The sequence below is a fragment of the Arachis stenosperma genome, chromosome 1, assembly GCF_014773155.1.
Source record: "Arachis stenosperma cultivar V10309 chromosome 1, arast.V10309.gnm1.PFL2, whole genome shotgun sequence".
NCBI classification, from domain to species: domain Eukaryota; kingdom Viridiplantae; phylum Streptophyta; class Magnoliopsida; order Fabales; family Fabaceae; genus Arachis; species Arachis stenosperma.
In genome coordinates, this window is record NC_080377.1 from 96,591,734 (window position 1) to 96,616,175 (window position 24,442).

A 24,442-nucleotide genomic window follows, 5' to 3' on the forward strand; every position below is an offset into this window, starting at 1 on the left:
TGGATTTTCTGGAGCTAAAGAAGCCCAATTGGCGCGCTCTCAACGGCATTGGAAAGTAGACATCCTGGGCTTTCCAGCAATATATAATAGTCCATACTTTGCCCAAGATTTGATGGCCCAAACCGGCGCTCAAAGTCACCTACAGAAATTCCAGCGTTAAACGCCGGAACTGGCATAAAATTTGGAGTTAAACGCCCAAACTGGCATGAAAGCTGGCGTTTAACTCCAGAAAAGGTCTCTACATGAAATTCCTTCATTGCTCAGCCCAAGCACACACCAAGTGGGCCCGGAAGTGGATTTTTCTGTCATTTACTCATTTCTATAAACCTTAGGACACTAGTTTACTACATATAGGATCTTTTGACATTGTATCCGTACCTTATGACCTCATAACATTTTGTACACGTTTCTTTCCACAGTATGAGCCTCTAAACCCCATGGTTGGGGGTGAGGAGCTCTGCTGTGTCTTGATGGATTAATGCAATTACTACTGTTTCTTATTCAATCATGCTTGCTTCCATTCTAAGATAACACTTGTTCTTAATCCGGATGAATGTGATGATCCGTGACAATCATCATCATTCTCAACTATGAACACGTGCCTGACAACCACCTCTGTTCTATCTTAGATTGAGTAGTTATCTCTTGGGTTCTTTAATCGGAATCTTCGTGGTATAGGCAGGACCTGATGGCAGCATTCAAGAGAATCCGGAAGGTCTAAACCTTGTCTGTGGTATTCTGAGTAGGATTCAATGATTGAATGACTGTGACGTGCTTCAAACCTGTAACCTACTGGGCGTTAGTGACAGACGCAAAAGAGGGATTCTATTCCGGTAGGGGAGGGAACCAAACCGGTGATTGGCAGTACTGTGACAGAGTGCGTGCATTAGCTTTCACTGCGAGGATGGGAGGTAGCCATTGACAACGGTGAAACCCTACACGAGCTTGCCATGGAAGGAGACTTGCGTGTTTGATGAAGAAGACAGTAGGAAAGCAGAGATTCAGAAGGTGGAGCATCTCCAAAACCCCAACCTATTCTCCATTACTGCAAAACAAGTAACCATTTCATGTTCTTTTGCTTTTCACAATCAATCCTGATAATTTCTGATCTCCTGACTAAGATTTACAAGATAACCATAGCTTGCTTCAAGCCGACAATCTCCGTGGGATCGACCCTTGCTCACGCAAGGTATTACTTGGACGACCCAGTGCACTTGCTGGTTAGTTGTGCGGGATTGCAAAAGTGTTATTGCAATTTCGTGCACCAAGTTTTTGGCGCCGTTGCCGGGGATTGTTCGAGTTTGGACAACTGACGGCTTATCTTGTTGCTTAGATTAGGACTGTTTTCTTTTTGTTGGTTTAGAGTCTTTTAGTTGAGTCTAGTTTTATATTCTAAGTTTGGTGTCAATTGCATGCTTTTGTTTTTCTTTTAAAATTTTCGTTTTTTTTTATAATCTTAGTCCCTTTTTGATTCATAAAAATTCTAAGTTTGGTGTCCTCTTTGTGTTTTTCTCCTAAAATTTTCGAAAAAATTAGTGTTTGATTTCTAAAAATTTTAAGTTTGGTGTCTTTTTGCTGTTTTTCTCTTTCCTCTTTTTAAAAATCAAATCTTTTTCATAAAAATTTTTTCAATCATATCTTTTTAATTGCTGTTTTCAAAATCTTTTTTTTTACTAATTGATTCAGTTCTCAATTTGCCTTGATCTCATTTTCCCTTTTGATTTTCGAATTTTTTATTTAAATTTCTTTTTATCTTATTTTTTTTCGGTTATTTCAAAAAAAAAATAAACAAAATTTATCTCTTTGCAATTATTATCATTTCCCTTTTGTCCATCATGGACTTAAGTAGAATTAATCAGTCCAAAAGGACTCTGGGGTCATATGCTAACCCCATTACAGCTGCATATGGGAGTAGCATCTGTATACCTCCCATCAAAGCAAGCAGCTTTGAGCTAAACCCTCAACTCATTATCATAGTGCAGCAAAATTGCCAGTATTCCGGTCTTCCACAGGAAGAGCCTACTGAGTTTCTGGCATAGTTCTTACAAATTGCTGACACAGTACATGATAAAGAGGTAGATCAGGATGTCTACAGACTATTACTGTTTCCATTTGCTGTAAAAGATCAAGCTAAAAGGTGGTTAAATAACCAACCTACAGCAAGCATAAAGACATGGAAACAGTTATCAGACAAATTCTTGAATCATTTTTACCCTCCAAAAAGGATGACACAGCTAAGGCTGGACATCCAAGGCTTTAAACAAGAGGATAATGAATCCCTTTATAATGCCTGGGAGAGGTATAGAGGTATGCTAAGAAAATGTCCCTCTGAAATGTTTTCAGAGTGGGTACAGTTAGACATTTTCTACTATGGGCTTACAGAAAAGGCTCAGATGTCTTTAGACCACTCAGCTGGTGGATCTATACACATGAGGAAGACAATTGAAGAAGCTCAAGAGCTTATAGACACTGTTGCTAGAAACCAATATCTGTACTCTAGCAATGAGTTCTCTCCAGAAAAGGAAGTCATGACAGTAGTCACTGACTCTAATCCTCAAGAATAGATAATGGAGCTTAATCAACAACTACTCCTGATGACAGAACAGTTAGCAGAATTTAAAGAGATGCTCCATGAAACTAAAGTTGCTAATAAAAGCATAGAACTACAGTTGAATCAAGCAAAACAGCAAATATCTAAACAGATAACAGAGGAGTGCCAAGCAGTTCAATTGAGGAGTGGAAAGACCTTGAATAACACTGTTCAAAAGAGCAAAAAGCCAAATAAGGAACAAATGACAGAGGACAACCAACCTACTGTTCAAAATCCCTCTGAGGACAGTAAGAGCCCAGAGAGGAATATTGGCGTTCAAACGCCAGAAAGGGAAGGAAAGCTGGCGTTAAACGCCCATTCCTTGCCCAGTTCTGGCGTTCAAACGCCAGAAAAGGGGGAAAAGTTGGCGTTAAACGCCCATTTTCCACCCATTCCTGGCGTCCAAACGCCAAGGGAAAATCAGACACCTGAGAGTGCTGACAGTAATCCCTCTAACAAGGCTTCTTCAACCACTTCTGTAAGGAATAAACCTGCAGCATCTAAGGTTGAAGAATATCAAGCCAAGATGCCTTATCCTCAGAAACTCCGCAAAGCAGAACAGGATAAGCAATTTGCCCGCTTTGCAGACTATTTAAGGACTCTTGAAATAAAGATTCCTTTTGCAGAGGCACTTGAGCAAATACCTTCTTATGCTAAGTTCATGAAGGAAATCTTAAGTCATAAGAAGGATTGGAGAGAAACTGAAAAAGTGTTTCTCACTGAAGAATGCAGTGCAGTCATTCTAAAAAGCTTACCAGAAAAGCTTCAAGATCCTGGAAGCTTTCTGATACCATGCACATTGGAAGGCACTTGCACCAAGACAGCTTTATGTGATCTTGGAGCAAGCATCAATCTAATACCTGCATCTACTATCAGAAAGCTTGGGTTGATTGGAGAAGTCAAACCAACCAGGATATGCCTCCAACTTGCTGATGGCTCCATTAAACACCCATCAGGCATAATAGAGGACATGATTGTCAAGGTTGGGCCATTTGCCTTTCCAACTGACTTTGTGGTGCTGGAAATGGAGGAGCACAAAAGTGCAACTCTCATTCTAGGAAGACCTTTCCTAGCAACTGGACGAACTCTCATTGATGTACAAAAAGGGGAAGTAACCTTGAGAGTCAATGAGGATGAGTTCAAGTTGAATGCTGTAAAAGCTATGCAGCATCCAGACACACCAGAGGACTGCATGGACGCTGACATTATTGACTCTCTGGTAGAAGAGATCAATATGGCTGAAAGCCTAGAATCAGAGCTTGAGGACATCTTCAAAGATGCTCAAACTGATCAGGAAGAGCCAGAGGAGGCAAAGGAATTTTCGAAAATTCCTCAGGAGGAGGATAAGCCTCCTAAGCCTGAACTCAAACCACTACCATCATCCCTGAAATATGCATTTCTGGGAGAGGGTGACACTTTTCCAGTGATTATAAGCTCAGCTTTAAATCCACAGGAAGAGGAAGCACTGATTAAAGTGCTAAGGACACACAAGACAGCTCTTGGGTGGTCCATCAGTGATCTCAAGGGCATTAGCCCAGCTAGATGCATGCACAAGATCCTATTGGAAGATAATGCCAAACCAGTGGTTCAACCACAGAGGAGGCTAAATCCTGCCATGAAGGAGGTGGTGCAGAAAGAGGTCACTAAATTACTGGAGGCTGGGATTATTTATCCTATTTCTGATAGCCCCTGGGTGAGCCCTGTCCAAGTTGTTCCCAAAAAGGGAGGCATGACAGTGGTTCATAATGAAAAAAATGAACTGGTTCCTACAAGAACAGTCACAGGGTGGCGCATGTGTATTGACTACAGAAGACTCAATACAGCCACCAGAAATGATCATTTTCCTTTACCATTCATAGACCAAATGCTAGAAAGACTAGCTGGCCATGATTACTACTGCTTTTTGGATGGCTACTCAGGCTACAACCAAATTGCAGTAGATCCTCAAGACCAAGAGAAAACAGCATTCACTTGCCCTTCTGGCGTGTTTGCCTATAGGAGAATGCCTTTTGGTTTGTGCAATGCACCTGCAACCTTTCAAAGATGCATGCTCTCTATCTTCTCAGATATGGTAGAGAAATTTTTGGAAGTCTTCATGGACGACTTTTCAGTATATGGAGACTCATTCAGCTCCTATCTTAACCACCTATCACTTGTCCTGAAAAGATGCCAAGAGACTAACCTGGTTTTAAACTGGGAGAAATGTCACTTTATGGTGACTGAAGGAATTGTCCTTGGGCACAAAATTTCAAGCAGGGGAATAGAGGTGGATAAGGCAAAGGTAGAGGTAATTGAAAAATTACCACCACCTGCCAATGTTAAGGCAATCAGAAGCTTTCTGGGGCATGCAGGATTCTACAGAAGGTTTATTAAGGACTTTTCGAAAATTGCTAAACCTCTGAGTAACCTGTTAGCTGCTGACACACCATTTGTGTTTGACACACAGTGTTTGCAGGCATTTGAGACCCTGAAAGCTAAACTGGTCACAGCACCAGTCATCTCTGCACCAGATTGGGCATTACCATTTGAATTAATGTGTGATGCCAGTGATCATGCCATTGGTGCAGTGTTGGGACAAAGGCATAACAAACTTCTGCATGTCATTTATTATGCTAGCCGTGTTCTAAATGATGCACAGAAGAATTACACAACCACAGAAAAAGAATTACTTGCAGTGGTCTATGCCATTGACAAGTTTAGATCCTACCTAGTGGGATCAAAGGTGATTGTGTACACTGACCATGCTGCTCTTAAATACTTACTCACAAAGCAGGATTCAAAACCCAGGCTGATAAGATGGGTGTTGCGTCTGCAAGAGTTTGATATAGAAATAAGAGACAGAAAAGGGACAAAGAATCAAGTAGCTGATCATCTGTCCAGAATAGAACCAGTAGCTGGGGCGTCCCTCCCTTTTACTGAGATCTCTGAGACTTTCCCAGATGAGCAACTCTTTGCCATCCAGGAAGCTCCATGGTTTGCAGACATTGCAAATTATAAAGCTGTAAGGTTCATACCCAAGGAGTACAGCAGTGTGCAAAGAAAGAAATTAATTTCAGATGCCAAATACTACCTTTGGGATGAACCATATCTCTTTAAGAGATGTGCTGACGGAGTGATCCGCAGGTGTGTACCCAGAGAGGAAGCACGAAGGATCCTATGGCACTGCCATGGATCACAGTATGGAGGACATTTTGGAAGTGAGCGAACAGCCACTAAAGTTCTCCAGTGCGGCTTCTACTGGCCTACTCTCTATAAAGATTCCCGAGAGTTTGTGCGTAACTGTGACAGTTGCCAAAGAGCTGGTAACCTGCCTCACGGATATGCCATGCCTCAACAAGGAATATTAGAGATAGAATTGTTTGATGTATGGGGAATTGATTTCATGGGACCATTCCCACCATCATACTCAAACACTTACATTCTGGTGGCAGTGGACTATGTATCTAAATGGGTAGAAGCAATTGCTACACCCACTAATGATACCAGACTGTGCTGAAATTCCTCCAGAAAATATTTTCAGCAGGTTTGGCGTCCCCAGAGTGCTAATCAGTGATGGGGGCACTCATTTCTGCAATAAACAGCTATACTCTGCTATGGTTAGATATGGAATCAGCCATAAAGTGGCAACTCCATATCATCCACAGACTAATGGGCAAGCTGAAGTCTCTAACAGAGAGCTAAAAAGAATCCTGGAACGGACTGTAATGGCCCGAAGAAAGGATTGGGCAAAGAGCTTGGATGATGCTCTGTGGGCATACAGAACAGCATTCAAGACTCCTATAGGAACCTCTCCATACCAATTGGTGTATGGGAAGGCCTGTCATTTGCCTGTGGAACTGGAACATAAAGCCTACTGGGCAACCAGATTCCTAAACATGGATGCACAGTTAGCTGGTGAGAAAAGACTGCTCCAGCTAAATGAGCTAGAGGAGTTCAGACTCAATGCCTTTGAAAATGCAAAAATTTATAAGGAAAAGGCAAAGAAGTGGCATGACAAGAGATTGTCAACCAGAGTCTTTGAGCCAGGACAGAAAGTTCTACTCTTCAACTCCAGGCTCAAACTGTTTCCAGGAAAACTCAAGTCCCGGTGGAGGGGTCCGTATGTGATTACAGGAGTATCACCATATGGATATGTTGAGCTTCAGGATATTGATTCTGACAAGAAGTTCATTGTTAATGGACAGAGAATCAAGCACTATCTTGAAGGAAATTTTGAGCAGGAATGCTCAAAACTGAGACTTGAGTGATTCTCAGTGAAAGTCCAGCTAAAGACAGTAAAGAAGCGCTTGCTGGGAGGCAACCCAGTCATTAGAAAGTTGTATGATTAGTTCTTACAGAGGCAAGTATCAAAAATGAAGGAATTCACAGAGTTACAGAAGGATTCAGCTCAAAAAGCAGAGAAAATGAGCTTATTGGCGAAAAAATGCCAGTAAGGGGCATTTTGGGCGTTAAACGCCAGGAATGGTGCCATTTTGGGCGTTAAACGCCAGAATGGGCACCATTCTGGGCGTTTAACGCCAGGTGTGCAGCATCCTGGGCGTTTTAGAAAAACGCCCAGTGAGGAAGAATTTCTGGCGTTTAACGCCAGCCAGGGTACCTGGCTGGGCGTTAAACGCCCAAGTGGGGCAACAGATGGGCGTTAAACGCCAGAATGGGTGCCATTCTGGGCGTTTAACGCCAGCTTGGTGGGGGGACCACAATTTTGTTTTCAAATCAGATTTTTTCAAACTTTCCTTTTCTCACCCATACTTTTCTACAAAATCACACTTCAATCATTTATCATTCACTTTCAAATCTTCAAAAATCAAAACCTTTTTTTTTCAAATTTATTTCAAATCAATTACAAACATTGTTCAAAAATTTCACCCTTTTTCTCAATTTCTTCTCATATCTTCTCAAATCTCCTTTCAAGTTCCTCTTTTTTTTCGAAAACTCCCCTCCCCACCTTATAAATACACGTTTGTTCCCCTCTTCCAACCACACCATTCGAATTTTCTCTTCCTCCCCCTCTCTTCTCTCTTCTCTTTTGCTTGAGGACAAGCAAACCTCTAAGTTTGGTGTGCTTTTCCGTGATCACTAAGCCAAGATTCATCAATATCATGGCTCCTAAGGGAAAACAAATCAACTTAAGAGGCAAGAAAGAGAATAATCCAAAGAATCTTTGGAATGAAGAGAAGTTCTTAACCAAAGAACATGAAGACCATTATCATAAAATAATGGGTCTGAGGTCAGTGATCCCGGAGGTTAAATTTGATCTGAAAGAAGATGAATATCCGGGGATCCAAGAGCAAATTCGAAACAGAGGATGGGAAGTTCTAACCAATCCTGAGACAAAGGTTGGAAGGAACATGGTTCAGGAATTCTACTCAAATCTGTGGCTAACAGATAAGCAGAGAATGACTGGAACTGCTTACCATACCCATAGAACCATGGTCAGAGGGAAAGTTATATACTTCCATCTGGACAAAATAAGAGAAATCTTCAAGTTGCCTCAACTGCAAGATGATCCTGATTCCTTTAATAGGAGGATGGTGAGAGTAGATAAGGGGTTGGATCAAGTTCTAGAGGACATATGCCTCCCTGGAACTAAGTGGATAACCAATTCTAAGGGTGTCCCAAACCAACTCAAGAGGGGAGACCTCAAACCAATTGCAAGAGGTTGGCTAGACTTTATTGGGCATTCCATATTGCCCACTAGCAACCGTTCTGAGGTCACCATCAAGAGAGCAGTGATGATTCATTGCATTATGCTTGGAAAAGAGGTGGAGGTCCATCATGTGATTGCTTGTGAGATCTACACAATTGCAAATAAGAATTCCACTGAAGCCAAATTGGCTTATCCAAGCTTGATTTCCTTGCTCTGTAAAGAGGCTGGGGTGAAGATGGGAGTAGATGAGTTCATACCCATTGAACACCCAATCACCAAGAAGTCAATGGAAGGACAAGTGCAGGACAACTCCATCAAGAGGAGGGCGCAGGAATTCCTTCCTGAATTTCCAAGAATTGACTACTGGTCCAACTTAGAAGCATCTCTTAACAAGTTGCAAGAGACTATGGAGCAACTGAAGGAAGAACAGCAGAATCAGAACTGCATGCTCTGCAAATTGCTGAAGGAACAAGAGAAGCAGGGGCGTGAAATTCAAGAGATGAAACGCCAAAAGCTCTCCTCTCAAGCTGAGGGAGCATCCACTTCTCAAAATCAAGGTTGTTGAGTCCTAACTCTGTGAACACCTCTATCATTAGGAGCCTATTTTTTTTTGTTTTTGTTCTTGTTTTCTATTTTATCTTATATCTATATTTGAGTCTTGTTCTTAATTAATAAAATTAATAAAGTTTATGCCTTAAAAGCTATGAGTGTCCTATGAATCCATCACCTCTCTTAAAAGAAAAATGCTTTAATCACAAAAGAACAAGAAGTACAGGGTTTCGAAATTTATCTCTGAAACTAGTTGAATTAGTTTGATGTGGTGGCAAGACTTTTTGTTTTCTGAATGAATGCTTGAACAGTGCATATGTCTTTTGAATTTGTTGTTCTAAGAATGTTAAAATTGTTGGCTCTTGAAAGAATGAGGAGAAAAAGAACTGTTATTGAGGATCTGAAAAATCATCAAATTGATTCTTGAAGCAAGAAAAGCAAAAAAAAAAAAAAATTTCGAAAAAAAAGGAGAGAAAGAAAAAGAAAAAGAAAGGAAAAAAAGAGAAGGAAATAAAGTTGTGATCCAAGGCAACAAGAGTGTGCTTAAGAACCCTGGACACCTCTAATTGGGGACTTTAGCAAAGCTGAGTTACAATCTAAAAAGGTTCACCCAATTATGTGTCTGTGGCATGTATGTATCCGGTGGTAATACTGGAAGACAGAGTGCTTTGGGCCACAGCCAAGACTCATACACTAGCTATGTTCAAGAATCATCATACTTAACTAGGAGAATCAATAACACTATCTGAGTTCTGAGTTCTTATAGATGCCAATCATTCTGAACTTCAAAGGATAGAGTGAGATGCCAAAACTGTTCGGAGGCAAAAAGCTACTAGTCCCGCTCATCTAATTGGAGCTATGTTTCCTTGATATTTTGGAGTCTATAGTATGTTCTCTTCTTTTTTATCCTATTTTGATTTTCAGTTGCTTGGGGACAAGCAACAATTTAATTTTGGTGTTGTGATGAGCGGATAATTTGTATGCTTTTTGGCATTGTTTTTAGTATGTTTTTGGTATCTTTTAGTTAGTTTTTAGTATATTTTTATTAGTTTTTAATTAAAATTCACTTTTCTGGACTTTACTATGAGTTTGTGTGTTTTTCTGTGATTTCAGGTATTTTCTGACTGAAATTGAGGGTCCTGAGCAAAAATCTGATCCAGAGACTGAAAAGGACTGCAGATGCTGTTGGATTCTGACCTCCCTGCACTCGAAGTGGATTTTCTGGAGCTACAGAAGCCCAATTGGCGCGCTCTCAACGGCATTGGAAAGTAGACATCCTGGGCTTTCCAGCAATATATAATAGTCCATACTTTGCCCAAGATTTGATGGCCCAAACCGGCGCTCAAAGTCACCTATAGAAATTCCAGCGTTAAACGCCGGAACTGGCATAAAATTTGGAGTTAAACGCCCAAACTGGCATGAAAGCTGGCGTTTAACTCCAGAAAAGGTCTCTACACGAAATTCCTTCATTGCTCAGCCCAAGCACACACCAAGTGGGCCCGGAAGTGGATTTTTCTGTCATTTACTCATTTCTGTAAACCTTAGGACACTAGTTTACTACATATAGGATCTTTTGACATTGTATCCGTACCTTATGACCTCATAACATTTTGTACACGTTTCTTTCCACAGTATGAGCCTCTAAACCCCATGGTTGGGGGTGAGGAGCTCTGCTGTGTCTTGATGGATTAATGCAATTACTACTGTTTCTTATTCAATCATGCTTGCTTCCATTCTAAGATAACACTTGTTCTTAATCCGGATGAATGTGATGATCCGTGACAATCATCATCATTCTCAACTATGAACACGTGCCTGACAACCACCTCTGTTCTATCTTAGATTGAGTAGTTATCTCTTGGGTTCTTTAATCGGAATCTTCGTGGTATAGGCAGGACCTGATGGCAGCATTCAAGAGAATTCGGAAGGTCTAAACCTTGTCTGTGGTATTCTGAGTAGGATTCAATGATTGAATGACTGTGACGTGCTTCAAACCTGTAACCTACTGGGCATTAGTGACAGACGCAAAAGAGGGATTCTATTCCGGTAGGGGAGGGAACCAAACCGGTGATTGGCAGTACTGTGACAGAGTGCGTGCATTAGCTTTCACTGCGAGGATGGGAGGTAGCCATTGACAACGGTGAAACCCTACACGAGCTTGCCATGGAAGGAGACTTGCGTGTTTGATGAAGAAGACAGTAGGAAAGCAGAGATTCAGAAGGTGGAGCATCTCCAAAACCCCAACCTATTCTCCATTACTGCAAAACAAGTAACCATTTCATGTTCTTTTGCTTTTCACAATCAATCCTGATAATTTCTGATCTCCTGACTAAGATTTACAAGATAACCATAGCTTGCTTCAAGCCGACAATCTCCGTGGGATCGACCCTTGCTCACGCAAGGTATTACTTGGACGACCCAGTGCACTTGCTGGTTAGTTGTGCGGGATTGCAAAAGTGTTATTGCAATTTCGTGCACCAATGCATTTCTGGGAGAAGGTGATACCTTTCCTGTAATTATAAGCTCTACCTTAGAGCCACAGGAAGAGGAAGCACTAATTCAAGTGCTAAGGACACACAAGACAGCTCTTGGGTGGTCCATCAGTGATCTTAAGGGCATTAGCCCAGCCAGATGCATGCACAAGATCTTGTTGGAGGATGACGCCAAACCAGTGGTCCAACCACAAAGGCGGCTGAATCCAGCTATGAAAGAAGTGGTGCAGAAGGAGGTCACTAAATTACTAGAGGTTGGGATTATTTATCCTATTTTTGACAGCCCCTAGGTGAGCCCTGTCCAAGTTGTCCCTAAGAAGGGAGGCATGACAGTGGTTCATAATGAAAAAAATGAACTGGTTCCTACAAGAACAGTTACAGGGTGGCGTATGTGTATTGATTATAGAAGACTCAATACAGCCACCAGAAAGGATCATTTTCCTTTACCATTCATAGACCAAATGCTAGAAAGACTAGCAGGTCATGAATACTACTGCTTCTTGGATGGATATTCAGGTTATAATCAAATTGCAGTAGATCCCCAGGATCAGGAGAAAACGGCGTTCACATGCCCATCTGGAGTATTTGCATACAGAAGGATGCCATTTGGCCTGTGCAATGCACCTGCAACCTTTCAGAGGTGCATGCTCTCCATTTTCTCTGATATGGTGGAAAAATTTCTGGAAGTCTTCATGGATGACTTTTCAGTATTTGGAGACTCATTCAGCTCCTGCCTTAACCATTTAGCACTTGTTCTGAAAAGATGCCAAGAGACTAACCTGGTTTTAAACTGGGAAAAATGTCACTTTATGGTGACTGAAGGAATTGTCCTTGGGCACAAAATTTCGAACAAGGGAATAGAGGTGGATCAAGCTAAGGTAGAAGTAATTGAAAAATTACCACCACCTGCCAATGTTAAGGCAATCAGAAGCTTTCTGGGGCATGCAGGATTCTATAGGAGGTTTATAAAGGATTTTTCAAAAATCGCCAAACCTCTGAGCAACCTGCTAGCTGCTGACACGCCATTTATCTTTGATAAAGAGTGTCTGCAGGCATTTGAGACTCTGAAAGCTAAATTGGTTACAGCACCAATCATCTCTGCACCAGACTGGACTTTACCATTTGAGTTGATGTGTGATGCCAGTGACCATGCCATTGGTGCAGTGTTGGGACAAAGGCATGACAAGCTTCTGCATGTCATTTATTATGCTAGCCGTGTTCTAAATGACGCACAGAAGAACTACACAACTGCAGAAAAAGAGTTACTTGCAGTGGTTTACGCCATTGACAAATTCAGATCCTATTTAGTAGGATCAAAAGTGATTGTGTACACTGATCATGCTGCTCTTAAATATATACTCACAAAGCAGGATTCAAAACCCAGACTCATCAGATGGGTGTTGCTTCTGCAAGAGTTTGATGTAGAAATAAGAGACAGAAAAGGGACAGAGAATCAAGTGGCAGATCACCTGTCCCGAATAGAACCAGTGGAAGGGGCGTCCCTCCCTCTCACTGAGATCTCTGAAACCTTTCCGGATGAGCAACTGTTTGCCATCCAGGAAGTGCCATGGTTTGCAGACATTGCAAACTACAAGGCAGTGAGATTCATACCCAAAGAGTACAGTAGGGTGCAATCAAAGAAATTAATCACAGATGCAAAGTACTATCTTTGGGATGAACCATATCTCTTCAAGAGATGTGCAGACGGAGTAATCCGTAGATGTATGCCTGAAAAAGAAGCACAGAAGATCCTTTGGCACTGCCTTGGATCACAGTATGGAGGACATTTTGGAAGTGAGCGAACAGCCACAAGGGTCCTCCAAAGTGGCTTCTACTGGCCCACTCTCTATAAAGATTCCCGAGCATTTGTGCTTAATTGTGACAGTTGCCAAAGATCAGGCAACTTACCTCACAGTTATGCCATGCCTCAACAAGGAATCTTGGAGATTGAGTTGTTTGATGTATGGGGCATTGACTTCATGGGACCCTTCCCACCATCATACTCAAACACTTATATTCTGGTGGTAGTGGATTATGTATCCAAATGGGTGGAGGCTATTGCAACACCCACCAATGACACTAAAACAGTGTTAAAATTCCTCCAGAAACACATCTTCAGCAGATTTGGTATCCCTAGAGTGTTAATTAGTGATGGGGGCACTCATTTCTGCAATAAACAGCTTTATGCTGCTCTGGTTCGTTATGGAGTCAACCACCGGGTAGCTACTCCATATCACCCACAGACCAATGGGCAAGCTGAAGTCTCAAATAGAGAACTCAAAAGAATCCTGGAACGGACTGTAATTAACCGTAGAAAGGATTGGGCAAGGAGCTTGGATGATGCTCTGTGGGCATACAGAACAGCATTCAAGACCCCTATAGGGACCTCTCCATACTAGCTTGTGTATGGAAAGGCATGTCACTTGCCAGTGGAACTGGAACATAAGGCCTACTGGGCAACCAGATTCCTAAACCTTGATGCCAAATTAGCTGGAGAAAAACGATTGCTCCAGTTAAATGAGCTAGAGGAGTTTAGACTCAATGCTTTCGAAAATGCAAAAATTTACAAAGAGAAAGCAAAAAGATGGCATGATAAGAAATTGTCATCCAGAGTCTTTGAGCCGGGACAGAAAGTTCTGCTATTTAATTCAAGGCTCAAATTATTCCCCGGGAAATTAAAATCCCGGTGGAGAGGTCCATACGTGATCACAAGCGTATCACCATATGGATACGTAGAGCTTCAGGATAATGAATCCAACAAAAAGTTCATTGTTAATGGACAAAGAGTTAAACACTATCTTGAAGATAATTTCGAGCAAGAATGCTCAAGACTGAGACTTCATTGAAGATCAGTGACAGTCCAGCTAATGACATTAAAGAAGCACTTGCTGGGAGGCAACCCAGCCATCTACAAAATTTAATTTTATTCGTAGTAATTAATTAATTGATTTTGTTTCAGGTTTGAGTCCAAGTATCTTCAAAGGTGAAATAGCAATTGGTTGAAGTCACAGAGTTACAGGGAAATTTGGAAGCTCACTGGCGTGAAAAAGCCAGTAAGAAATACTTTGGGCGTTAAACGCCCAAAAGAAGCTCCCACTGGGCGTTTAACGCCAGTGAAGGTAGCCATGTGGGCGTTAAACGCCAGAAAGGAGCATCTTCTGGGCGTTAAACGCCAGAAAGATGCACCTTCTGGGCGTTTAACGCCAGTCTGCTAGCATCCTGGGCGTTCAGAAAAACGCCCAGTGACGAAGGACTTCCTGGCGTTCAACGCCAGAAAGAAGCACCAAATGGGCGTTGAACGCCCAGGAGAAGCAACAACTGGGCGTTAAACGCCCAAACCATGCACCATGTGGGCGTTTAACGCCAAGATGGTGGGAGGAGGTACAATTTCGTTTTTAATCCAAATTTTTTTTAATTTTATTCATGATTTCTTACATAAACATATTTTAAATTATCATCCCTCAATCCAAACTAGTGTTCTAAAAATCCTAATTTCTAAAATCCTTTTTTCAAAAAAAATATCAAATGTATCTTAATTTATAAAACCAAATGGTTTTCCAATCCAATCCAACTCTTTTAAAATTTGTTTTCAAAACTCAAATTTCTTTTTTTAAAATCTTTTTTTTTTCAAAAATTAAAAATTTCAGATTTATCTTTTAAATTATTATTCATATCTTTTTCTTTTTAAATTATATCTTTTTCTGATCATATCTTTTAAAATCATATCTTCTATCTTATTTCTTTCTTATTTTTCGAAAAATAATCCCACCCCCTCCCTATATATTTTATTCGGCGCCCTCCTCATCATCACCATTCCACATTGCTCTCCTCCTATCCCTCTTCTTTCTTCTCTTTTGCTTGAGGACAAGCAAAGCTCTAAGTTTGGTGTGTTTTACCCGTGATCACAAAAACTATTGTGTCTCTTGATCATGGCTCCTAAAGGGAAACAACCCAACCCAAGAGGCAAGAAAGAAAGCACTCCAAAGCCACTTTGGAATCAAGGGAAGTTCTTAACTAAAGAACATTCAGACCATTACTACAAGATAATGAGTCACAGATCAGTGATCCCGGAAGTCAGATTTGATCTGAAAGAAGATGAATATCCGGAGATCCAAGAGCAAATTCGAAACAGGAATTGGGAAATTCTGACCAATCCTGAAACGAAAGTGGGGAAGAACATGGTTCAGGAATTTTATGCTAATTTATGGCAGACAGAAAGGCAAAGAATCATTGGAGCCGCCCTCTTTGACCATAAGACAGTAGTCAGAGGAAAGATCATTCATACCAATGCTGACAAGATCAGGGAGATATTCAAGATTCCTCAACTGAAAGATGACCCAGACTCCTTTAATAGGAGAATGATGAGGGTCAATAAAGGATTGGACAAGATCTTGGAAGATATATGCATCCCTGGAGCCAAGTGGACCACCAGCACGACTGGCGTCCCTGTTCAACTCAAAAGGGAAGATCTAAAACCAGTAGCTAGAGGCTGGCTGGATTTCATTGGGCGTTCCATATTACCCACCAGCAACCGCTCTGAAGTAACCATCAAAAGAGCTGTCATGATTCACTGCATCATGTTGGGAAAAGAGGTAGAAGTCCATCAGCTGATCTCATGTGAGCTATACAAAATAGCAAACAGGAACTCTAAGGACGCCAGATTGGCTTATCCAAGCCTAATTTCTATGCTTTGCAAAGATGCTGGAGTAAAGATGGGAATAACTGAATATATCCTAATTGAAAAGCCCATTACTGGAATATCAATGGTCAGACAACAGCAACAAGATGATGCAACCAAGAGAAGAGCACCAGAAGCCCTCCCAGAACTGCCCCAATTCGAATACTGGGAACATCTTGAGGCTTTTATTTCCAGATTGCAAGAAGCTATGGATCAAATAAAGGAAGAACAGAATAATCAAAGTAGCATGATTTGCAAACTGCTCAAGGAACAGGAGGAGCAAAGGCGTGATCTAAGGGAGCTGAAGCGCCAAAAATTAATCCATGAAAAAGCACCACACATATTAGAGGAACACCTACTCCCCGAAACAACAGGTTGCTGAGTTCCAATTTTTTTTTTCCTTTCCTTTTCCTGCTTTTAACTTAGTGATAGGATAATTATAGAAATTTACCTTAGGAGATATTTAGTTTGTCTATTTTGATTTTATTTCCAATTAAGCTATAATTTATTTTTCTCATCATCATCAGGCATGAATAAAGTAGTAGATTTTTTTTTAGAATAAAGAAGTAATCTATATTTTTCGAGTTCTTAATAATAAAAATTATAATTAATTACATGTGGTGGCAATACTTTTTGTTTTCTGAATGAATGCTTGAACAGTGCATAAATTGTACTTTGAATTTGATGAATATTGGCTCCTGAAAGGATGAGGAACACGAAAAATATTATTGATAATCTGAAAAATCATGAAATTGATTCTTGAAGCAAGAAAAAGCAGTTCAAAAAAAAAAAAAAAAACAAGCCATGAGCACTAGCCAAGAGTAAAAAAGGGATCCAAGGCTTTGAGCATCAATGGATAGGAGGGCCCAAGGAAATAAAATCCAGGCCTAAGCGGCTAAACCAAGCTGTCCCTAACCATATGCTTGTGGCATGCAGGTCCAAGTTACAAGCTTGAGACTGAGTGGTTAAAGTCGTGATCCAAAGCAAAAGAGTGTGCTTAAGAGCTCTGGACACCACTAACTGGGGACTTTAGCAAAGCTAAGTCACAATCTGAAAAGGTTCACCCAGTTATGTGTCTGTGGCATTTATGTATCTAGTGGTAATACTGGAAAACAAAGTGCTTAGGGCCACAGCCAAGACTCATAAAATAACTGTGTTCAAGAATCAACATACTACACTAGGAGAGTCAATAATACTATCTGAATTCTGAGTTCCTAAGGATGCCAATTATTATGAAAATTTAAAGATACAGAGGGATGCCAAAACTGTTCAGAAACAAAAAGCTACAAGCCCCGCTCATCTAATAAGAATATGAGCTTCATTTAAAACTCTAAAATATTATTACTTCTTAATTTCTGTTAGAACCTATTTTATTTATCTAGTTGCTTGAGGACAAGCAACAGTTTAAGTTTGGTGTTGTGATGAGCGGATATTTTATACGCTTTTTGGGGGTAATTTCATGTAGATTTTAGTATGTTTTAATTAGTTTTTAATAGAATTTTATTAGTTTTTAAGCAAAAATCATATTTCTAGACTTTACTATGAGTTTGTGTATTTTTCTGTAATTTCAGGTATTTTTTGGCTGAAATTGAGGGAGCTGAGCACAAATCTGACTTAGGCTGAAAAAGGACTGCTGATGCTGTTGGATCCTGACCTCCCTGCACTCGAAATGGATTTTCTGGAGCTACAAGAGTCCAATTGGCGCGCTCTCAACGGCGTTGGAAAGTAGACATCCAGGGCTTTCCAGCAATATATAATAGTCCATACTTTGCACAAGAATAGACGACGTAACTTGGCGTTGAACGCCAAGTTCATGCTGCTGTCTGGAGTTAAACGCCAGAAAAACGTCATGATCCGGAGTTGAACGCCCAAAACACGTCATAACCTGGAGTTTAACGCCAAGAGAGGCCTCTACTCGTGGATAGCTTTAATCTCAGCCCCAGCACACACCAAGTGGGCCCCAGAAGTGGATTTCTGCACCAATTATCTTAGCTTATTCATTTTCTGTAAACCTAGGTTACTAGTTTACTATTTAAACAACTTTTACAGACATTTCTTGTACCTGATGACATTTTCAGATCTGAATTACATACTTTGTGACGGCATGAGTCTCTAAACTCCATTGTTGGGGGTGAGGAGCTCTGCAGCGTCTCGATGATTTAATACAATTCCTTTGTTTTCCATTCAAACACGCTTGTTCTTATCTAAGATGTTTATTCGCGCTTAATTGTGAAGAGGGTGATGATCCGTGACACTCATCACCTTCCTCAACCCATGAACGTGTGCCTAACAACCACCCCCGTTCTACATCAGATTGAATGAATATCTCTTAGATTCCTTAATCAGAATCTTCGTGGTATAGGCCGGATTGATGGCGGCATTCATGAGAATCCAGAAAGTCTAAACCTTGTCTGTGGTATTTCGAGTAGGATTCCGGGATTGAATGACTGTGACGTGCTTCAAACTCCTGAGGGCTGGGCGTTAGTGACAGACGCAAAAGAATCAATGGATTCTACTCCAACCTGATTGAGAACCGACAGATGATTAGCCGTGCTGTGACAGAGCATAGGAATATTTTCACTGAGAGGATGGGAAGTAGCCACTGACAACGGTGACACCCTACATAGAGCTTGCCATGGAAGGAATCTTTCAAAGAAAGTAGAAATTCAAAGGACAAAGCATCTCCAAAACTCCAACATGTTTCTCATTACTGCAAAACAAGTAACTCTATTGTTCTCGTTTATCTTTCCAATCAAATCTAATAATTCCAACTTATAATTTTAAACACTTTGACATCCTAACTAAGATTAATAAAATAAATATTGATTGCTTCAACCCAATAATCTCCGTGGGATCGACCCTTACTCACGTAAGGTATTACTTGGACGACCTAGTGCACTTGCTGGTTAGTTGTGCGAATCACAAATTCGTGCACCAGTCTTCCTCAGTGGCGATCACTGCCTCTTCCTCCTCTCCAAATTCGGCCATGTTTATGGCCTTACACTCTCCTTTTGGATTCTCTTCTGTATTGCTTGGAAGAGTACTAGGAGGGAGTTCAGTAAGTTTCTTACTCAGCTGACCCACTTGTGCCTCCAAGTTTCTAATGGGGGATCTTGTTTTAGTCATGAAACTTTGAGTGGTTTTGATTAGATCAGAGACCATGGTTGCTAAGTCAGAGTGGCTCTACTTAGAATTCTCTGTCTGTTGCTGAGAAGATGATGGAAAAGGCTTGCCATTGCTAAACCTGTTTCTTCCACCATTATTGTTGTTGAAACCTTGTTGAGGTCTCTGTTGATCCTTCCATGAGAGATTTGGATGATTTCTCCATGAAGGATTATAGGTGTTTCCATAGGGTTCTCCCATGTAATTCACCTCTTCCATTGATGGGTTCTCAGGATCATAAGCTTCTTCTTCAGATGAAGCGTCCTTAGTACTGCCTGGTGCAGCTTGCATTCCAATCAGACTTTGAGAAATCATATTGACTTGCTGAGTCAATATTTTGTTCTGAGCCAATATGGCATTCAGAGTATCAATCTCAAGAACTCCTTTCTTCTGATTGGTCCCATTGTTCATAGGATTCCTTTCAGAAGTGTACATGAATTGGTTATTTACAACCATTTCAGTGAGTTCTTGAACTTCTGCAGGCGTCTTCTTCAGATGAAGAGATCCTCCAGCAGAGCTGTCCAATGACATCTTGGACAGTTCAGACAGACCATCATAGAAGATACCTATGATGCTCCATTCAGAAAGCATGTCAGAAGGACACTTTCTGATCAATTGTTTGTATCTTTCCCAAGCTTCATAGAGGGATTCACCTTCCTTCTGTCTGAAGGTTTGGACTTCCACTCTAAGCTTACTCAATTTTTGAGGTGGAAAGAACTTTGCCAAGAAGGCATTGACTAGCTTTTCCCAAGAGTTTAGGCTTTCTTTAGGTTGTGAGTCCAACCATATCCTAGCTCTGTCTCTTACAGCAAAAGGGAATAGCATAAGTCTGTAGACCTCAGAGTCAACCCCATTAGTCTTGACAGTGTCACAGATTTGCAAGAATTCAGCTAGAAACTGATGAGGATCTTCCAATGGAAGTCCATGGAACTTGCAATTCTGTTGCATTAGAGAAACTAATTGAGGCTTAAGCTCAAAGTTGTTTACTCCAATGGCAGGGATAGAGATGCTTCTCCCATAGAAGCCGGGAGTAGGTGCAGTAAAGTCACCCAGCACCTTCCTTGCATTGTTGGCATTATTGTTGTTTTCGGCTGCCATGGGTTCTTCTTCTTTGAAGATTTCTGTTAGGTCCTCTATAGAGAGTAGTGCTTTAGCTTCTCTTAGCTTTCGCTTCAAGGTCCTTTCAGGTTCAGGGTCAGCCTCAACAAGAATGCTTTTGTCTTTGCTCCTGCTCATATGAAAGAGAAGAGAACAAGAAAATATGGAATCCTCTATGTCACAATATAGAGATTCCTTGAGGTGTCAGAGGAAAAGAAGAATAGAAGGAAGAGGTAGAAGAATTCGAACTTATCAAGAGGGATAGAGCTCGAATTGTGCATTGAGGAGGAGTGTTAGTCCATAAATAGAAGGATGTGAGAAGAGGGGAAGAATTTTTTAAATTAAAGTAAAAGATTTTAAAATAATGAAAAGAAATTTTTAAAAATTTGATTGATAATTTTCGAAAACTAAAGTTGGAAAAGAAATAAAGTGATTTTTGAAAAAGATTTTTTTGAAAGTAGAAATCAAAAAGATATGATTGAAAATTAATTTTGAAAAAGATGTGATTGAAAAGATATGATTGAAAAGATATGATGGAAAAACAATTTAAAAAGATTTGATTTTTTAAAATTAATGACTTGGCTAACAAGAAATTTAAAAGATATGATTCAGACATTAAACCTTTCTCAACAGAAAAGGCAACATACTTGAAATGTTTGAATCAAATCATTAATTGTTAGCAAGTATTTTTGAAAATGGAAAGAAATTGATATTGAAAATATTTGATTGAAAATATATGATTTGAAAAAGATTTGATTTTGAAAAATTATGAAAACTTGAAAAAAAATTTGAATTAAAAACAAAATCTTCCTTCTTGTGCCATCCTGGCGTTAAACGCCCAGAATGGTATACATTCTGGCGTTTAACACCCAAAATGCTACCCTTTTGGGCGTTAAACGCCCAGCCAGGTACCCTGGCTGGCGTTTAAACGCCAGTTTTTCTTTTTCACTGGGCGTTTTGAACGCCCAGCTTTTTCTGTGTAATTCCTCTGCTGTATGTTCTGAATCTTCAATTCTCTGTATTATTGACTTGAAAAGACACAACTTAAAATTTTTTTTGAATTTTTAATGATGAGGAATAATCAAAATGCCACTAAGATCAAATAAACAATGCATGCAAGACACTAAACTTAGAAGTTTGTATACTACTGACACTAACAAATTGAGAATGCATATGAGAAACAACAAAACCCTCAAGACAAGAGAATTTAAAGATCAGATCATGGAAATCATCAAGAACAACTTGAAGATCAATGAAGAACATAATGCATGTAATTTTTGAAAATTAGAAGACTAAAAACATGCAATGGACACCAAACTTAAAATGAGATACTAGACTCAACAAGAAACATAAAATATTTTTGATTTTTATGATTTTATAATTTTTTTTGGATTTTTCGAAAATTATATGGAGAAGAAAATAAAGAGATTCAAAATTTTTAATAAGAATTCCAGGAATCATGCAATGTTAGTCTAAAGCTTTAGTCTAAAGAAATTAGACATGGCTAGCCAAGCTTCAGCAGGACATTGCATTCAAGAGCTAAATTGATGAGAATCAATCAGCTTTGGTGATGATGAAAACATCACCTTGAAACTCTAGAATTCATTCTTAAAAATTCTGAAGAAAAATACCTAATCTAAGCAACAAGATGAACCGTCAGTTGTCCAAACTCAAACAATCCCCGGCAATGGCGCCAAAAACTTGGTGTTGTTGCCGGATCAAAACTTGGCACTGTTATTGCAGGGAACAAATGTGAAACTGTAGTTAGGATATTTAATTCCCCGGCAACGGCGCCAAAAACTTGGTGCACGAAATTGTGATCATCAATGGCGCCATCAACATGGTACGCTCAATTGCAATCTCAACTCTTTATCACAACTTCGCACAACTAACCAGCAAGTGCACTGGGTCGTCCAAGTAATAAACCTTACGTGAGTAAGGGTCGATCCCACGGAGATTGTTGGTATGAAGCAAGCTATGGTCATCTTGTAAATCTCAGTCAGGCGGATTCAAATGGTTATGGAGGATTGATAATTAAAAGATAAATAAAACATAAAATAAAGATAGAGATACTTATGTAATTCATTGGTGAGAATTTCAGATAAGCGTATGGAGATGCTCTGTCCCTTCCGTCTCTCTGCTTTCCTATTGTCTTCATCCAATCCTTCTTACTCCTTTCCATGGCAAGCTGTATGTTGGGCATCACCGTTGTTAATGGCTACAGTCCCATCCTCTCAGTGAAAATGTTCAACGCACTCTGTCACAGCACGGCTATTCATCTGTCGGTTCTCGATCATGTCGGAATAGAATCTAGTGATTCTTTTGCATCTGTCACTAACGCCCCACAATCGCGAGTTTGAAGCTCGTCACAGTCATTCAATCCTTGAATCATACTCAGAATACCACAGACAAGGTTTAGACTTTCCGGATTCTCAAGAATACCGCCATCAATTCTAGCTTATACCACGAAGATTCTGATTAAGGAATCCAAGAGATAAACATTCAAGCCTTGTTTGCTTGTAGAACGGAAGTGGTTGTCAGGCACGCGTTCGTAAGTGAGAATGATGATGAGCGTCACATAATCATCACATTCATCATGTTCTTGGGTACGAATGAATATCTTAGAACAAGAATAAGCTGAATTGAATCGAACAATAGTAATTGCATTAATACTCGAGGTACAGCAGAGCTCCACACCTTAATCTATGGTGTGTAGAAACTCCACCGTTGAAAATACATAAGAACAAGGTCTAGGCATGGCCGAATGGCCAGCCTCCCAAAGAGGGTTCAATCATAAAAACATGATCAAAAGCTGTTTTTAATACAATAGCAAAAGGTCCTATTTGTAGAGAACTAGTAGCTTAGGATTTACAAAGATGAGTAAATGACATAAAAATCCACTTCCGGGCCTACTTGGTGTGTGCTTAGGCTGAGCATTGAAGCTTTCATGTGTAGAGACTTTTCTTGGAGTTAAACGCCAGCTTTTGTGCCAGTTTGGGCGTTTAACTCCCATTCTTGTGCCAGTTCCGGTGTTTAACGCCAGAATTCTTGAGCTGACTTGGAACGCCTGTTTGGGCCATCAAATCTCGGGCAAATTATGGACTATTATACATTGCTGGAAAGCCCATGATGTCTACTTTCCAACGCAATTAAGAGCGCGCCAATTGGGCTTCTGTAGCTCCAGAAAATCCACTTCGAGTGCAGGGAGGTCAGAATCCAATAGCATCTGCAGTCCTTTTCAGCCTCTGAATCAGATTTTTGCTCAGGTCCCTCAATTTCAGCCAGAAAATACCTGAAATCACAAAAAAATACACAAACTCATAGTAAAGTCCAAAAGAGTGAATTTTAACTAAAAACTAATAAAAATATAATAAAAATTAACTAAAACATACTAAAAACATACTAAAAACAATGCCAACAAGTGTATAAATTATCCGCTCATCACGAACGCATACCCCACGCGTGCGCGTCATTCATGAAAATTCATGACCCACGCGTACGCGTGCTGCACGCATACGCGTCGCTTGCGCCGCACAACTCAACTAGTTCGCCACCCAATTTTCACTTTTCTTTCTCTCTCCCACTCCTAATTCTCTCTTGTTCTTTTATCCTTATATTCTTCTTTTCTCTCACTATTTGTTTTTATTTTCAGTTTTTCTTTGCTTGAGGACAAGCAAACCTTTAATTTTGGTGTTGACGCTACGCTTATAGGTTTTCTAGCACAAAAGGGAGGCGAATCATCTTCACAAAGGAGCACAACCTGAAGAATAAAGCGACCACTAGGATAATTAAGGTGGTTGAGTTCCTTTCATTTTTATTCCTCCCCTCTTTTTCTATGTGATGTCCCGGTTCTCTGCTATTTTGCTTTGTTTGTTGCATGATCCTTTATTAGTTAGAATCTTAGGACTAGTTTAGTTTTCTTTTAATTGCTGAAAAGATGTTTCATGTACCACTCACTGAACTTGAATCTAAAAAAAAAGAAAAGAAAAAGAAGTGATGTATTGCATGAGAAATTGAGTTAATTTCATGAATAGTCTTATTTACTTAAATATGGTGATATTTTCTGTGATTTTTGAATGCATGATATGAACAGTGCATATTTGAATTTAAATCAATGGATGTTGATGTATAAGGAACAGGAATTTAGAGAATTATTATGACTTCTCTGAAATATACAAAATTTTATTCCTTGAACAAAAGATACAGCAGAAAAAAAAGTAAAAAAA

At 40.0% G+C, this 24,442-nt stretch overlaps 1 non-coding gene across 1 annotated transcript; it reads left to right on the top strand.

Moving 5' to 3' along the window:
* The first annotated feature begins 19,703 nt into the window (after window positions 1–19,703).
* Window positions 19,704–19,811, top strand: LOC130950111 (small nucleolar RNA R71). The gene has a single exon (XR_009073524.1). It is a non-coding gene; the product is annotated as a small nucleolar RNA R71 (small nucleolar RNA).
* Window positions 19,812–24,442: the final 4,631 nt, after the last annotated feature.